Source organism: Sciurus vulgaris, assembly GCF_902686455.1.
Source record: "Sciurus vulgaris genome assembly, chromosome: 11".
Classification (NCBI taxonomy): Eukaryota; Metazoa; Chordata; class Mammalia; order Rodentia; family Sciuridae; genus Sciurus; species Sciurus vulgaris.
In genome coordinates, this window is record NC_136472.1 from 65,763,101 (window position 1) to 65,780,298 (window position 17,198).

General features: G+C 36.7%; 1 pseudogene across 1 annotated transcript; it reads right to left on the reverse strand.

Annotated features, from left to right (window-relative positions):
- Window positions 1–203: 203 nt before the first annotated feature.
- LOC306638533 (olfactory receptor 2D3-like) lies at window positions 204–15,242 on the reverse strand (annotated as a pseudogene). Its single transcript has 2 exons — window positions 15,200–15,242; window positions 204–1,131 (listed from the first exon to the last, which is right to left on the reverse strand). The product of its transcript is annotated as an olfactory receptor 2D3-like (transcript).
- Window positions 15,243–17,198: the final 1,956 nt, after the last annotated feature.

The window sequence follows — 17,198 nt, forward strand, 5'->3', positions numbered from 1 at the left end:
TGTTAGTGGGTTGCCACGTCTTCTGAGGAAAGCCCTGTTTTACTCATCTTGTGGGTGTGGACACAGTGCCTGCATAGAGAAGTCTTTTAATGAATATAGAAGTAAATAAGCCAAGGAATTAAGCAAGGGCAGGAAAAGATGCTGATGTCAGAGCTATGCTGTCAACCACAATGTTCAAGGGAAATCACTACCTCTGAGGCACACTATCTCCCAGCCAGCTTCCTGAGGGCCCCCTTCACATCCTTGTTCCTGAGACTGTAAATGATGGGGTTCAACATGGAAGTCATGACTGAATAGAACACAGAGATGATCTTATCTTTTTCATTCATTGTCTTGGAATTAGGTCTCATGTAAGCAAAAATTCCAGAGCCATAGTAGAGAACCACGACAGTGAGGTGGGAGCCACAGGTGGAGAAGACCTTGAGCCTCCTCTCCCCAGACTGCATCCGGATCACGGTGGAGATGATATGCCAGTAGGAGACGAGGATCAGGGAGACAGGAGCTAGGAGGATAAGCACACCCATAGAAAAGAGAGCCATCTCAGCATTGGAGGTGTCCACAGATGCCACCTTCAGGAGAGCAGGTGGTTCACAGAAGTAGTGATTAATTACATTCTGTCCCTGGTAGGGGAGATAGAGTGTAAAGGCACTGTCCACCAAACACACCAATGCCCACTTATCCAGGACACTGTGGCCAACTGGACACAAGCCCTCTGGGTCATGATGGTAGAGTAGTGCAGGGGCTTGCAGACAGCCACGTACCGGTCATAGGACATCACTGCCAGTAGTGTACACTCTGTACACCCTGCTAGGAGGAAGACAACTATCTGTATTGAGCATCCAGCAAAGGAAAAGGTTTTCTTTTTCACAAGGAAGTGGACCAACATCTGGGGTACAATGCTCGAAGAGAAATAAAGGTCAGCAAAGGATAAGTTTTTGAGAAAAAAGTACATGGGAGTATGAAGTTGAGAGTCAACTTGAATGAGGATTATTATCAGCAGGTTTCCAAATAAGGAAAGAAGGTAGATGATCAGGAAAACAAAGAACAACAAGATTTGGATCTGTGGATCCTGTGACAGTCCCAACAAGATAAATTCAAACACGTAAGTTTTGTTTCTTTCTTCTGTTGACTCTTATTCTTCTTTACCTGTCATCAGAAAGAGAACATATACATTCCAAATGTTAAATTTCACTGCTTTATACATATGTATAATGTTAACAAGGATAGTTGTTGACTGTCAGCTTTCATCTGCTTCCAACAAGGGAACAGTTAGCCTTAAGATTCATACTTCTGTTTCCATCAATGCATACAGCTTTCAAACAGATTTTCCCTTGTTTGACAAACTTGCCAGTATGAGTATCACACACTGTGGCTTCCTCACTAATCCTGATGTGTAGATATGTAGGAATTAATAAATAATTATGTAGATATTAAGAGAATTACTTTGGTTGATTTTCACTTTTATCCTTGAAAAATACTTTGTATATATTAAGATCAGATGTTTGAGAATGAAGTGAACTGATTTAAATAATAATTTTTTTTTTACTTTTATATCTCAAAATATCTAGTATCTCATTAGACACAGATATCAATGAAAAATTTGTCCATGGTATAGCAGGAAGTCCAAATATGGTTTGGCGATAAATCACATATGTTAATTCCTGCTCTTTTCCATAGTTATTTAAAATAAAACCCCTCTTAAATAGCAGTCAAATTCAGGTAGATCAACTAGACTGATTTAAGGAGGTCATCAGGGCACATACCAGCTCTGCTGGAAGAGCCAAGATGGAGCCCAAGTCAGTTCAAATCTGGTACTTTTGATGACCGCCCAATTTTTGTAAATTTTTTATCACTAGATTTATAGATTTCACTTGCAGTGCAGAAGATAAAGGCAAAAATTTCACCTTTAATTAAAAATGCAAAAATTATAGATGATATACTATCAAATGATATATGAAGGTTGAAGAAACAACTGAGAATCTGACAAGCTCAACAGAAAGTGGGGGATGACAGGTTGAAAAGTTAAGAAAAACTTTCAGCAGTCTTAAAATAGTAGGAAGCAAAGGATAAAAATTGGACCTTAAGGCTTATATGTATATGTGATATGGACAAATATTCTAGACCTTTGGGATACCTTTGACTTGAGGAATGAAATGAGAATATAGAAACTATCCATTCTAAATCAATACGATCTCTGTTTTTCAAAAGACCATCTGCTCTTTTCTTAAGTTCCTGTGAAAACCTAAATAAATTCTCTATTCAGAGCCTCAAATAGGTTTTGGAGTAATGCATGAACAATGCCTTGCATTCAAGAAAATGAAATTATAAGGAACAAGAACAACATAGAGAGAGAGAGAGAGAATAGTAAATAAATCAAAACAGATCATCTGATATGAGAGTTGTGAGACACAGCCTTTAAAATATTGTGAAATAAAATACATACATGATACTAGACAATAGCTTAAAGAATTTAATCAGAGAACTAAAACATACTAAGAATAAAAGAACAAAAATTCTAAATCTGAAAAATGGAATTATTAAAATAAGAACAAAAAAGAGATTTTTAACAGCATATTAGACACTGATAAAGAATGTATTAGTTCCCAGCAGCTTAGGAGGCCAACGCAGGAGAATTGCTCGTTGAAAGCCAGTCTTAGCAACTTAGCAAGACCCTAAAGAAACTTAGCAAGACCCTGTGTTTAAATAAAACATTTTTTAAAAAGGCTAGATGGTAAATTGTATGCCTGTCTGATTCTAGAGGATTGGCTTAAGTCATTTTCATGTGCTAGTTTATGTATTTTTAGGCTTCAGAGAATGAATACAGATTTCTTCAACCACTAAAAACATAAAAGAAAAAAAGACCAGACTTCCCTGTAGCCTACAGCACACCAGAGATGGAAAAGACACAGGAAGATGTGAACACTTCAACAAAGGACTGTGGAGTGTCTGATAGGGTTACAGCTGCTGAGACATGAGGTCCGGGTGGGAGGCTATTAACCTGGAGCTTTCTGGAATCTTTTGTGTAGGGTCTGATCCCTGGAGACACCCTGGAGAAGGATTTCTGTACTGAGCCCTACAGGAGGAGGAGGAAAAGTGGGAAAGGAGGAAGGAATGTGATGCTGGAGAGGAGAGGGAGGGCCAGTTCCTCACAGACCCTGCTGGATCTCCTGAGGAGGTGTGGCCACCTCAACACAGTCCTGCTCTCACCAGGTGGGCTGAGCTGAGCTGAGCTCAGGGCAGTGGGGTCTCAGGCTAAGAGGCTGAGGGGGCAGGCAGGGTGTTGAGACCTCTGGGCTGAACACCAAGATCCCACCAGGCGGTGTCACTGCACTTTTATTCCTGGGCACTCAGAGTGTTTCTCCATCTTGAACCTTTGCCAACCACTTTTCTCAAGGTCACAAGCCTCAATTCTCCCAGGACCTAAGCACTGGATTTTCCTAAGGGGAAGTTCTTAAAAATGTGGTCCTGAGAACTGATGTAAACAACACAGTCCCATGAGTTCCCGATTCATTAGGTACCCTGAAGCCTTTCTGTTATGCTTGGAAACACTAGAAATTTCTGAATTCCTCTGACTTGCAACTCAATTAAAAAGAGAGAAAATTTTAAATTGTCATTTTGTCCACATGATGAGATTGGAGTCTCTCTTGCTCTGTTACTTTGTTAATTTCATGGAAAGAAAACTAAAGTCTCCTTAATGTTTATTAAGGAAATCAAAATTATTATATTGGTTGCCTGTTAGTTATGCTGATTGATAAGAAGAGACTTTAAAGAAAAATTTTGAAAGCATTTCTAAAATCTAAATTAACTTCAAACTTTTGGTTATTCAAAAGATTTGTGGTGCCTTATCTGAATTCGCAACAAATGCAGATATTGTTCCTAAAACCAAGTAGCCCTGAGGTTACCAGACCTTTTTCTGGCTTTTTTTTTTTTTTTTTTTTTTTTTTTTTTTTGCATTGCTTATTTGTATTTGAATTGTTTGGTTTTTTTTTTTTTTGCGCAATTTTTAAAACTTTTGTTGTTTTTAGATATACATGATAGTAGGATATATTTTGACATATCATGCATGCATGGAGTGCAACCCATTACAATTTTGATCCCATTTTTGTGATTGACCATGATGTGGAGTTACACTGGTCATGTGTACATATATGAATGCGGGAAAGCTATGTCTGATTCATTCTGCTGTCTTTCCTATTCCCATCTCCTCCCTTCCATTCATTCCCCTTTGTTTAATCCAAGGAACTTCTATACTTTCCCTTCCTACCCTCCTTTATTATGGGTTAGCATACAGATATCAGACAGAACAGTCAACCTTTGTTTTTTGTTTTTTTTGTTTTTCAAACTGGCTTATTCACTTAGGAAGATATTCTCCAGTTCCATCTAGTTACCTGAAAATGCTATAATATCATTCTTCTTTATAGCTAATATTTCAATGTGTATATATACCATATTTTCTTTATCCATTCATCTGTTGAAGAGCCCCATTCCAAGTTTTCTCCATACTCATTTCCAGAATGGTCTCATGAATTTATAGTCCCACCAGCAATGTATGAGTGTACCTTTTTGCCCACAACCTCACTGGCATTTATTTATTTATTTATTTATTTATTTATTTATTTATTTATTTATTTTACCAGGGATTGAACTCAAGGGCACTCAACCACTGAGCCACATTCCCAGTCCTATTTTTTATTTTATTTAGAAATAGGGTCTCACTGAGTTGCTTAGTGTCTCGCCGTTGCTAAGGCTGATTTTGAAGTCCCCATCCTCCTGCCTCAGCCTCCTGAGCCACTGGGATTACAGGTGTGTACCACTATGGATGGTTTTGCAATCATTTATTGTTTCTTTTATTCTTGATAATTGCCATTCTGACTGGAGTGAGCTGAATCTCAGTGTAGTTTTGATTTATATTTCTCTAATTACTAGATTTGTTGAACATTTTTAAATATGTTTTTTGATCATTTGTAATTCTTCTTCTATGAAGTGCTGTACAGTTTCTTTGCCCATTTATTGATTGGGTTATTTGTTTTATTGGTGTTAAGTTTTTTGTGCAGTTTATATAACCTGGAGATTAATGCTCTATCTAAGGTGTGGGTGGTAAAGATTTTCTCCCATCCTGTAGGCTCTCTGTTCATGTTCTTCTTTCCTTTGCTGTGAAGAAGCTTTTTAGTTTGATACCATCCCATTTGTTGATTCTTGATTTTACTTCTTTGCTTTAGGAGCCTTATTGAGAAAGTTCGTTCCTGAGCCAATATGATAGAAATTTGGGCCTACATTTTCTTTAGTATGTGCAGTGTCTCTGATCTAATACCAAGGTCCTTCATCCACTTTGAGTTGAGTTTTAGCAGTGTGAGACATAGCAGTTCAATTTCGATCTACTACATGTGGATTTCCAGTTTTCCCAGCACCATTTGTTGAGGAGGCTATCTTTTCCCAATGTATGTTTATGGTGCCTTTGTCTATTATGAGACACCTGTATTTATGTGGGTTTGTCTCTGTGTCTTCCATTCTGTTCCATTGGTCTTTAATTCTATTTTTGTCCCAATACCATTCCATTTTTGTAACTGTGGCGCTGTAGTGTAATTTAGGTCTGTTATTGTGATCCCCGTTCATTACTTTTCTCACTAAATATTGCTTTCCTTGCCATAACTTCTGGCACCAACAATAGGATTCCTCATTTACTGCAGTGGATGCCCATTCGTATCACTTGCTCACTTTCGGCATTTTACTTCAGGTTGCAGTTTATGTGTCATTTTGTATCATTTAGTTATTGCAGACAGACCTCAGAAAAAGGCCTGCTTCGATGGGAGCCAAGACCTCCAAGAGACAGCTATCAACAACTGCCAGATACGTGCAAGCAGGAAACCTTCAAATAATTCTGGTCCCTATCCTTTGAAATGCCCCCACTGAATTACAATTAGAACAGAAGCAAACTCCTCTGAGTCTTGCCAAATTACAGGTTCATAAGCCATGTTATTTTTTAAAATTTTTACAGAATGCATTTTGTTTCATTGTATACAAATAGGGTACATCAGTTCCTTCCTATGGTTGTGCATGATGTAGAATCATACCATTCATGTAATCATACATGTACATGGAATAATGATGTCTGTCTCATTCCACCATTTTTCATACTCCCTTCTCATTTCCCTCTATGTAATCTAAAGTTCCTCCATTCTTCTCTCGTCCCCCAACCCCCACCCCCATTATATATCATCCTCCACTTATCAGGGAAAACATTCAGTCTTTGGTGTTTTGGGATTGGCTTATTTTACTTAGCATGATATTCTCCAATTCCACTCATTCATCTGCATATGCCATAATATTATTCTTCTTTATAGCTGAATAATATTCCATTATGTATATATATCACAGTTTCTTTATCCATTCATCTGTTGAGGGGCATCTAGGTTGGTTCCACAATCTAGTTATTGTGAATTGAGCTGCTATAAACATTGATGTGGCTGCCTTAGTGTAGTATGCTAATTTTAAGTCCTTTGGGTATAAACTGAGGAGTGGGATTACTGGGTCAAAATGTGGGTCCATTCTAAGTTTTCTGAGGACTCTCCACACTGCTTTCCAGAGTGGCTGCACCAATTTGCAACTCCACCAGCAATGTAAAAGTGTGCCTTTTTCCCCACATCCACGCAAACATCTATTATTGTTTGTGTTCTTGATAATAGTGATGTTGTTTTTTATTTTGTGGCTAAACATTGTGTATACTATGTATAAAAATTCTCTAATGCTTATCTGAAATTTTGAAAATAAAATTTTATAAAGTGTTAAGCATCCTCATGAAGAGTGAGTTTTGAAGCATTTTGGTCTAAACAATGCCATGTTGCAAGTAAATCGAATAACAAACTATAGAGTTGAGCTTTGAGCTTCTATTTAGGTGAATGTCCTTTCTGCCATAAGAACAACGAAAATATACAAAATTATAACTCATCATGAACCAAGGGGCTGACATCACAGGACAACCAAGTAATCCATTTTTGAGTAAAAGTTGGGACTTCCAAGAAGAGATCACTGACTTACCTGTGGCTGAACATGGGAGGAGGAGAGGGCCACCATAAGAGAGGCTGTCATGGAAAAGGTGGACCAAGGCAGAATTTCAGCAGAGATAGAAGTTAAATAAGAGAAGCCTTTGCACATGTTGGGTGTTAACACTGAATCAAAGGTAATGATGTCTTTGATAAAAAGAAAAAAAAATTGAAATAAATCAATAAAAAGTATCAAGAGAAAACTTAAGAGAAATAAATCATAAAAAACACTAGTTTTGTGAGTAAAAGACATCAATAAAAACATCCAAGTTGCTGTGGGGAAATATCTAAAGCTCTAACATGTACAATTGGCACTAGAGAAGAAAATGAGAGAGAATGGGCCAGATGAAATATCTGAAGTTATAATGCTTGAGAAAGTTCCAAAATAATGAAAGATTAAAATTATAGATATAAGAAAGTTCAGTGCATTCAAATCTGAATAAATACCAAAACAAAACAAGAAAAAATATAAATGATCGTATTTAAATTTCTGAAATCAAAAATGAACAGAAGACCCTTAAATGCAACAGAGGAAAAAGTAATATAAAGAGGATACAAGGTAAGAAGTACAGAGCTCCTTTACAAAAACTACATAAGCAGGAAACAATGTAATGATATTATTAGTGAAGAAAAAAGGAAAATAAAACCTGTACCACTTGAATTCTATAATGATTGCAAACAACTTCCAAAAATAACTGGAAATAAAAACTATTTAGACAATCTAAAAAGTCAGGGAATTCATTATCTGAATTATCGCAAACTACAAAAAGGGTTAGAGCAAATTTTTTAGGCAGATTGAATATGGAACAATTCAGAACTTGTGGTCCACACAAAGAAGAAGCAAGAATGCAGGAAATATCTAAATGAAGTTAATTCTAAAGTTGTTATTTTTCTTATTATTAATACCAATAGATCGTCAAGTGACTAAAGGAAGATGGTAGTATTATATTTTGTACTTGTAGCATATAAAAAATAAAATCATGACAAGAGTAGCACAGAGAACTGAGAAAATAATTGCAACTTGCTGTTACAGTTCCGGTGGCAGTGCATGCAGTAGTATAATGCAGACACCGATGCACTCAGATATATATTGTAAATCACAGGTAACAATTTATTTTCTTAAAAATAATATAAAAGTAATAAACACAATGCTGTAAAATAGAATCATAAATAAATCAGTTAGTCCAGATGGAGACAGAAAAGGAAGAAAAGGCAGTGAAGAACAAATGAAACAAACAAGAAAAAAACAAAGAAAATGACCATTTTAATTACTCATATCAGGAGTTATGTTAAAAATACCAATTTGCAGTCCCACCATCAATGTATAAGTGAACCTTTATCCCCACATCCTTGCCAACATTTACTGTTACTTGTATTCTTCATAATTGCCATTCTGACTGGAGTGAAATGAAATCTCAATGTACTTTCCAATTTGTATTTCTCTAATTCCTAGATATGCTCAATGTTTTTTCATATGTTTGTTGACCATTCATATATATTCTTCGATAAAATGTCCTGTTCAGTTTCTCAGCCCATTTATTGATTGGGGTTATTTGGTTTTTGATGTCAAGTTTTTGAGGTTTTTTTGTTTTGTTTTTTTTTGTTTGGTTGGTTTGGTTTGGCTGAGGGGTGTTACCAGGGATTGAACTCAGGGGCACTCAGTCACTAAGCCACATCCCCAGCCCTATTTTGTGATTTATTTGGAGACAGGGTCCTCACTGAGTCCTTAGTGCCTCAGCAAAAGTGAGTTTGGCTTGAACTCATGATCCTCCTGCCTCAGCCTCCCAAGCCGCTGGGGATTACAGGCATGCACCACTACAACCAGCAAGATTTTGAGTTCTTTTCATACCCTGGAGATTAATTTCTACGGAGGTTGCAGGTGGCAAAGATCTTCTCCCATTCTGTAGGTTCTTTCTTCATGTTCTTGATTGTTTTCTTTTCTGTGAAGAAGCTGTTTAGTTTGAATCCATCCCATTATTGATTCTTGGTTTTACTTCTTGCGCTTTAGGAGTCTTGTTAAGGAATTCAGTACCCACGCAGACATGATGTAGATTTGGGTTTACTTTTCTTCAGTTAAGCATGGAATCTCTGAAATATAGATATAAATATAAATTAAATATAAATGATCTAAACTAATTCTAAACTAATTAAAAGTCACAGATCATCAGATTGGATTGGAAATCAATACCAAACTATACACTGACCACAGAAATTCATTTTAAGATAAAGATATGGTTAGATTAAAAGTAAACTGATGAAAAGATACATTATGGAGACATCACTCTAAGAAATCTAGAAAGATTACGGTAGTATCAAAGTTGAATTGAGAACAAGAAATATTGCCAAGGATAAAGAAAGACTTTACAAATGGAGAAAGGGTCATCTCACTTAGAAGCCATAATAATCCTAAACGTGTATGCACACAATAACAGAGCTTCAAGTACATGAAGAGATGCTGAGGGAACTGAAGAGAGAAACAAACTAAGCCAGGAAATTCTAAGAATGCAACACACTCTGCAAGAAGAGTTGCAGTTCCTACTGTATCACAGGCTCTGCCAAATGTAGCCACAGCTGCACCAGCAAAACCACATGCAATAAGCACAGCTGTCGGCCTGATGTCAGCAGGGCCCTACACTGGGTTGAAAACAGACATAAACTAACTGAAACATTTTTCTTTCAGTGCACCATGACTCATTTCCTGCCATTTCTTTTTCTGTGAAATATGCGAATGATAATAAAAGGATGATATAAAAGTTGTCGTCTGCTTGGAAAAAAATTTAAGAGGATTAAAATCACACAAAAGAATATTTTTATTCATAATGGAATTAAACTAGAAATCAATATCAGAAACATCTGGAAAAATCCTCAAATGTTTGTAAAGTAGGCAACATATTATAAATACTCATAGTATATAGGGAGGAGCAAAAGATAAATCAAAAGGGAAACAAAAATATTTTTTAAAAAATTAAATGCACAATATAGGGTGGTTAAGCACTCCTGGGTTCAATTTGCAGTACAAAAAACAGCAAATCAACAAACAAAACAGAACACATATCTGAAATTTTGTGGGATGCCTCTACAGGAAAGTTTAAAATTAAGTTTATAGCACCAAATGCTTATAATATTAGAACACACCTATGGCCTTAAATCAATAATCTTAGCTTCCAACATCCCCTGAGCAGTGGGGAACACTGACTCTTTTTTAAAAATTTTTTTTTTTTGTATTTTTACAGACTGCATTTTGATTCATTGTACTCAAATGGGGTATAACTTTTCATTTCTAAGGTTGTACACAATGTAGATTCACACTATTCAGGTAATCATAAATGTTCATAGGGTGATAATGTCTGTCTTAGTCCACTATCTTTCCTTCCTTCACCCCCTCCCACCCCATTTTCCTCTGCACCATCCAAAGTGCCTCCATTCTTCTCTTGGCCTCTCCCCCAGCACCCTCCCCCTTGTTATGTACCATCATCCTGTTATCAGAGAAAACATTTGGCCTTTGATTTTTTGGTGCTTGGTTTATTTCACTTAACATGATATTCTCCAATTCCATCCATTTACCAACAAATGCCACAATTTTATTCTTCTTTATGGCTAACTAATATTCCACGGTGTATATATACCACAGTTTCTTTATCCATTCTAGGTTGGTTTCACAATCTACAAGCTATTGTGAATTGAGCAGCTATTAACATCCATGTGGCTGTGTCACTGTAGTATGCTAATTTTGAGTCCTTTGGGCATAAAACAAGGAGTGAGATAAGCTGAGTCAAATAGAGGTTCCATTCCCAGTGTTTTGAGGAATCTCCATACTGCTTTCCAGAGTGACTGCACCAATTTTTTTCATCTCTACCAGCAATGTATGAGTGTGCCTTTTTTCTCACATCCACTCCAACACTTATTATTTCGTGTGTTCTTGATAATAGCCATTCTAATTGGAGTTAGATGAAATCTTAGGGTGGTTTTAATTTGCATTTTTTGAATTGCTCTAATGAGCACTTTTTCATATAGTTATTGATCACCTGTATATCTTCTTCTGTGAAGTATCTGCCCAGTTCCTTAGCCCATTTATTGATTGGGTTCTTTGTATTTTTCTTGTAAAGTTTTCTAAGTTCTTTACAAATTTTGGAGATTAGTGCTCCGTCTGAGGTGTGCAGGGAAAAGATTTCTCCAACTCCAGAGGCTCTCTCTTCACAATATTGATTGTTTCCTTTGCTGAGAAAAAGTTTTTAGTTTAAATTTCCTGTCTTCTACTACTTTTTGTGTCGTTCTGTTCTTCTTCTAGAGCTTTGAGATGTAATGTTAAGTCGTTTAGTTGTTGACTTTTTATTATTTTCTTGAATGTGCTCCATGCAGTGAATTTTCCTCTTAGGACCTCTTTCATAGTGTCCCAGAAATTTTGATATATTATATCATCACTCTCATTGATATCTAAGAATTTTTTAATCTGCTCCCTGATGTTTTCTGATATCCATGCTTCATACAATAGCATATTATTCAGTCTCCAGGTGTTGGAGTATTTTCTGTTTTTCATTTTATCATTGATTTACAATTTCATTCCCTTATGACATGGTGGAATACAAGGTAGTATCGCTATATTTTTGTATTTACTAAGGGCTGCTTTGTAACATATGGTCTATTTTAGAGAAGGATCCTTGTGCTGTTGAGAAGAAAGTGTATTTGCTCATTAATGGATGGAATATCCTACATTTGTCTGTTAATTCTAAGTTATTGACTATGTTATTGAGTTTTATGGTTTGTTTAGTTTTTGTTTGGAAGATCTATCCAGTGGTGACAGCAGTGTGTTAAAGTCACCCAGTATTATTACATTGTGGTCTATTTAGTTCCTGGAATGGAGAAGGATTTGTTTGACATACATGGATGCACCTGTTTGGGGAATAAATATTTTATGATCATTATGTCTTCCTGACTTATGCTTCCCTTTAGCAGTATAAAATGTCCTTCTTATCCCTTCTGACTAGCTTTGGCTTGAAGTCCACTTTATCTGATATGAAGAGGAAACCCCCCGCTTTTTTACTGAGTCCATGTGAGTTATAGGTTTTTTTTCCATTCTTTTAACCTTTAGTCTGTGGATGTCTTTTTCTGAGATGAATCTCTTGCAGGCAGCGTATTGTTGGGTCTTTCTTTTTAATCCAATCTGCCACTCTGTCTTTTGATTGATGAGTTAAGGTCATTAACATTCAGGATTATTATTGAGGATATGATTTGTATTCCAGTCATTTTGGGCTTATTTTTGGTTTTTAACTTGAGTTTGGTTTCTCCTTTGATTGGCTTTTCCTTTAGGGTAGTTCCTCCCTCACTGACCTACATGGTTGTTGTTCATTTTCTCCTCCATGGAATATTTTGCTGAAAATGTTCTGTAATTGCCAGCTTTCTATTTTGTAAATTCTTTTAACTTTTGTTTATCATGAAAAGTTTTATTTTGTCTTCAAATCGAAGGGTAGTTTTGCTGGGTATAAGATTCTTGGTTGGCCCCCATGTTCTTTCAGAGCTTGAAATACGTTGTTTCAGGCCCTTCTAACTTTTAGGGGCTGGGCTGAGAAATCTGCTGATATCTGTATTGTTTTTCCCCTGTATGTAATCTGATGCTTTTCTCTCCAAACCTTTAAAATTCTCTTTATTTTGGATGTTGGGCATTTTCATTATAATTCGCCTTGGTGTGGGTCTGTTGTAGTTTTGTGCATTTGGTGTTCTATAAGCCTCTTGTATTTGATTTTCCATTTCTCTTCAGGGTTTGGGAAATTTTCTGATATTAGTTCATTGAATAAGGTGTAACCCTGTTCTTCATCTCTATCCAGGAGACAGAAGGATCTTCACAAAGTCAACCAAATAATGTTATTTCTATGTTTAAAGTGCGCCAGTTCTTCCCATCACATGTAGAACAAGACCCCAAATCCTTACCATGACCTAAAGAAGATGCTATATAAATCACAAACTTTTTCCTTTTCTTCTTCTTTCCAGTGTTTAATTTTTGCTCCAGTCACACTGGCTTTTATCCTAGCACTCAAAACACAAAAATGTATTCTGTTCAGGCATTTTTATTGTTTCTTCTTATTCTCAGAGGATTCTTGAAGACAAAGATGCTTATACAGGATAGGCAGTGATATGAAAAACTAACCTTTGGTCCAGGATGACCAACTGACCATCCCTTAGAGTTCAAGTGCCTTCACAGTAAAACCAAAGCATATTTTTGAATATGTCTAAAGTCAATTAACATTCCTAAATATTAGTCCCTCTCCCCACCACACCACTTGCAAACAAACCTTTTCACATGAATAAAACTAACTCCCTCACTTTGTTTTAGGAGCCAGCCTGACACTATTCTGTCAGCTGTATCTCCCTTCTCAAAGAGAAACCATACCAAAAGTCTGGCCTGTTTGTTCTCTCCCCTGACTTGTTTCATTTCTACTATGGCCATGTCAAATTTCAGCAACACTAGAAAAGAGATGATATTTCATTGTAACTTCAAGAATATTCAGGGATGGGGATGAAGACTGGGGAAAGCAATGGTATTACTGATATAAAAGAAGACTGTGATAGTGAAAGCATTAGTCTCAATACTTTACTTACCTAGAAAAGTTATTTTACAACATAGGACAAAGTAGAGGCAAGTGAAAGTAGGAAGTAGAGGGAACAGTTGAGGAACCTATGGTTACAAAGAAACCAGAAAACCAACTTTCCTATCCAATTGTCCCAATTTTCATGTGTGAATGACATCTCCTAAAATAGCTGCCTACCCACCCAAGACACAAAAGTAATGAACATAAATGTCCTAAATTTTCTGTTTCACTATAACCACACATAATTCACTTACTTTTCCTCTCCATTGGGAAACAATGTCTATCCTTCTCCTTACTATGTTTCCACAAGGTTATTTAATTACCTGAATTCTCCTGTTTATTGACCTACCATGGTGAGAAGGGAGTTACATTGGATCCAATTGAAAGAACAGATATTAATTTTGTTAATTATATAGTAACAATGTATCACTATGAAGAAAAAACTTACTGCTATATTACAAATGTGCATTCATGACATGACCAAAGGGAGTAACTGATTAACCTAACCAAGATAATGGGACTGCTCTTCTTCTTCTCACATTTATGCTTTCTCTCTCCTATTCATTTTCTTTCTCTCTCTCTCCTCCTCGCTTTTCACATTCTCTCTTGTGCTTGCTCTCTCTTTTTCCCTCTCATTTTCTCTCTTACCCTGCAGGGAGACACTCTGTTTGCTTAATAAACCCTCTTATGTGAGTTCCCATGTCCAGAGTGGTTTCTGGGTTCTTACATTGGTGCTGTGACTCGGATGGGCTCTTCCACTGTCTCTTAAGCAAGTGGAATCCCATCTGATGTCCCAGTGCCCCCCAGACACAGCCTCACCTTCCATTCGCCTGGACACTCTGCTCTGCTCTGCTTTCATCTCTGGACTTCAGATTGGTGAGTTCCCCTAGGCCGACTCAAACACTCCTCTGCTGACCTGAGAAGCGACCATTGAGTGTCTGGGGCCCTCAAGACGGCTGAGGGGTGGGGGTACTTTTATAGTTACGGCTGGCCCCCTTAGTCAGTCTTATCTGACAGGTGGATTCCTGATTTTGTAGTGGAGATTCTCTCTCAGGGTTGAGGCTCGTCTTCATGCTCATACTTGAAAACCCTGATGTCAGGTCCTCAACCCTTCTCAGCTTTTGCCGGGCACACATTGATTCTTATGTGATGACCCCATCATTGTGCTGCCTTCTCATCTCCAGCCTCCTAATCTGTGGCCTCGGGATACCCTGGCCACAGACTCTGCCGTATCAGTCTCCACCATGGGATCTGGGTCCTCCATTCCGGCAGATTCACCCCTGGGATTAGACAACTTTAGAACCCTTCAAGTGACCCCCGGCTTAAAGTCATCAAAACTTAATGATGTTTGGCCACAGTACCCTTTAGATAATCAATCCAAAATGGCTGTGTAATGGCACACAGCTTCTGTGAGCGAGCAGGCAGATAAAAAGGGATTCCTTTTTTTCAAGTCTCTTCTTTCTTGTGCTTCTTTGCTCTTCCTGCAAACTCAAATGCCTCCTTTTGGCTTCTTCTCCTCCTCTTAATCCCTCCTCCTCCTCTGACTTCGACTCAGCTAACAAACCACTCTAATACCGGTCTGCTGTGACAGAGGCCGCTCCAGCCCCTGCTTCTCCATCTCCTTTACCCTGTTCTGTTTCTTCTTCCATTCCCATGCCCAGCCCACCCAGTCCTCCTGCCAAGAGGTCCCCCTATGGGAGGTGGCCGGTGTGGAGGGAGTAACCAGCCCAACAGTCAGTGGCATGTCCCAGTAAGGAGTATGATATAGCAGCCATGTTCTTCAAAAGCAGTGGGAGATAATGTTTCACAATTTTCTGCATCCAAACCTGAATTGATTACTAAAATGCCCTAGGCATCAAGTTTCTGCTAGAACCTGTTAGCTCCTTTCAGATCTCAGTCAAGGTTTACATTGAAATGTAAATGGAAGAAGCCAGAAGGCACAGTGGGAGACCAATCTTAAACCCAAGGGGAAAAAAAGTGTCCATTTAAAATTTCTCCTGGGCTGCAACACAGAACACTTCATCTCTCCCTCTCACCTCTTCTCTCTGCCCTTCTCTTTCTCACTCTCTCATGTTATAACTAATGGCCATTGTCATTTTTGTTGTAGGACTCTTATTTTTCTTAAATGCTATATTTTTTGAGCTCACAATTTTGATCCTACATATCTAGGTTAATGATTTTTGGTCAGTTCTTTTTATCCAACTCTAGAGTTATTTTTGAACATCAGTTACATTGCAATGGAGATAAACATTACAAGGCCTTTGCTTTTGTGTTAAATATAAGCACACATAAAATTAAATTTTTTTAAAAAACTGGATCCAAATACTTTTAATTCATGTGATTTAAAAAGGTTCAATTTAAATTGGGTAAACTAATAGAAGTAAAATGTCTTTAAAATTAACTCACAAGTCTCTAGGTGCTCAAACTAATAAAATGTTGATGTTTATAAAATGTCTAACATCAATTTTTCTAGGACTTTTCTTCAACAGGAAAGAGGTGGCAAATACTGTTGGTACACTTGCCTGATATCTTGTTTTTTTTTTTTTTACAATAAGGTGAGGGAATTAGAGTTGACATATATGGGATTACTGAAATGTGTTTGTTAGAGACATCTGATTCATTTACAAAGTTATTAAATAACATTGAGTACTCTCAACTCCTTACATTCCATGGAGTAACACACTTAAACATTATTGGTGTTTTCATAGGTTGGTAAAATTTACTCAATACATCTGTTAAGTTCTATTATTTAGAACAACTAGTCTTAAAAATAGAGGTTTATACAATTATGGTTAAATGACAACAGTTAAAGTATTGTACTATGTTACAGAGTTTAAATTTTTCTTTAAAAACTATATTTGGTAATCATTGTTGAATGGTCATTCTTTGTATATTAAATGTGTTCATATTTTCCAGGTATACTTATAGGAAGAGTAAATGTTATTGGGGATTTATTTCTATCATTTAATATTCTATTATAAGACCTGTCATAAATAAGGTATATGTAAAATTTGTTACTTTTTACACTGAGATGAAAAATTTTAAATGTAAATGTATTTCTAAAAAGATAGTGAAAGCCTGATTTGTTTAAAGGTTAATATCGAGAAACATGAAAGCATTTTGCCACTTTACCACACAAAAGGAAAGTTAAAAGCTCCCTCAGCCTTTCATTAATTCATGTTTTAAATGTAATGTTAAATTGTGTTAACTAATGTTCATATAGACTCAGGAATCAATATATGTAAACTTCTTAAAATGACATTTAAGAAAGGAGTAAAGATCAACATCAGAATTAGAACACTTCACTTAAGATTTGTAAAGAGCTATGCCTTACCTGAGAAAAGGCTCTGCCTCCCCTCCTACCCTGCTGCACATTAGAATGACTCCAAAGTAAGCCAGACTTTAACTCATTTAAAGTTGTGTTCAAAAGTTTGATGTTTGTTGTAAAGATTACTGTGGTCTCAAACAGGATATGATAAATAACTCAGCCAAAATTCAAGATAGCTATTGCACAAACTGAATGTTTTACTCTTGGTGATTCCATTTTGTATTTTTCTTGTAAACTCTGTTGCCT